Source organism: Colobus angolensis, unplaced genomic scaffold, assembly GCF_000951035.1.
Source record: "Colobus angolensis palliatus isolate OR3802 unplaced genomic scaffold, Cang.pa_1.0 Scaffold389, whole genome shotgun sequence".
Lineage (NCBI taxonomy): Eukaryota > Metazoa > Chordata > Mammalia > Primates > Cercopithecidae > Colobus > Colobus angolensis.
In genome coordinates this window covers 2,086,925-2,088,177 of record NW_012117254.1, presented here as the reverse complement: position 1 = coordinate 2,088,177, position 1,253 = coordinate 2,086,925, and the positions used below count along the sequence as shown (strand labels likewise).

Here is a 1,253-nt window from a genome sequence, read left to right as displayed (position 1 = left end):
CCATTTAATCTGGGGAGATTTCGATAAAGACCCCAGTGTCAACCAGGAGTCTTGTCCCCTGATGTAGAGCTTTTATGCCATAGTTGGTCCAACATTTTCTGGACCACTAAAGAGCAAGGACGGACTGCCCCAGCCAGTTTTTGTAATTTCCTAAAACTATACATATCATTTTACTAGAGGATCATAGAAGTTAAAGACTTAAAACGAACGTTGGCAATTAAGACAGGATACCAAGATGCAAATGCCTGGTTGGAATGGATCAAATATTCTATCCACATGTTAAACAAAAGCAATTGTTATGTTCATACACATGGCAGGCCAGAGGCCCAGATTGTCCCCTTTCCACTAAGGTGGTCCTCCAGTTGACCAGGCTGCATGGTAGCTCTTTTCCAGGATTCTACAGCCTGGAGTAATAAGTCATGCCAAGCTCGCTCTCTGCTATATCCCGAAGTCCAACACTCTGCGAGTCAGACCCTGAGGGCCATCCAGCTTTCGTCTCCCAACACTAAGTTCACTTCGTGTCTCTCACAACAGGGAGGAAACTTAGTGTTACTTGGAGACCTGAAGGGATGCAGTGAGCTTAAGAATTTTCAAGAGCTTATCAATCAGTCAGTCCTTGTTCATCCCTGAGTGGATGTGTGGTGGTATTGTGGTGGACCTTTACTGGACACTTTGCCAAATAACTGGAGTGGCACTTGTGCTTTAGTCCAATTGGCTATTCCTTTCACCCTGGCATTTCATCAAGCAGAGGAAGGAAAAATAAGACACTGTAAAGCAAGAGAAGCCCCTTATGGGTCTTTTGACTCTCACGTCTATTTAGACACAATTAGAGTCCCATGGGGAATACCAGATCAATTTAAAGCCCGAAATCAAATAACTGCAGGATTTGAGTCAATACTTTGGTGGGTGACAATTAATAAAAATGTAGATTGGATAAACTACATCTATTACAACCAACAGCAATTTATTAACTACACTAGAGATGCTGTTAAATGGCTGAACAATTAGGGACTATTAGCCAGATGGCTTAGGGAAATAGGATAGCCTTAGACGTCATATTAGCAGAAAGAGGAGGAGTTTGCATCATGATCAAAACTCAGTGTTGCACCTTCATCCCAAACACCACCCCTAATGGAAGTATAACAAAGGCATTGCGGGGACAGGGCGGGGAGAGCGGCGGGTCCTGCAGGAGGACGCACAGTCGGCAGACGCCGCATGTCCGATGCCAGCGCCGCGACCCCCGCGCCCCTGCC

The 1,253-nt window shown here is 45.4% G+C and overlaps 1 protein-coding gene across 2 annotated transcripts in view; it reads left to right on the top strand.

The window, feature by feature from the left end:
- LOC105520765 (melanoma-associated antigen 8) overlaps positions 1-1,253 on the top strand; it is a 103,796-nt gene that overhangs the window by 58,237 nt on the left and 44,306 nt on the right. The gene's annotated exons all lie outside the window — the stretch shown is intronic.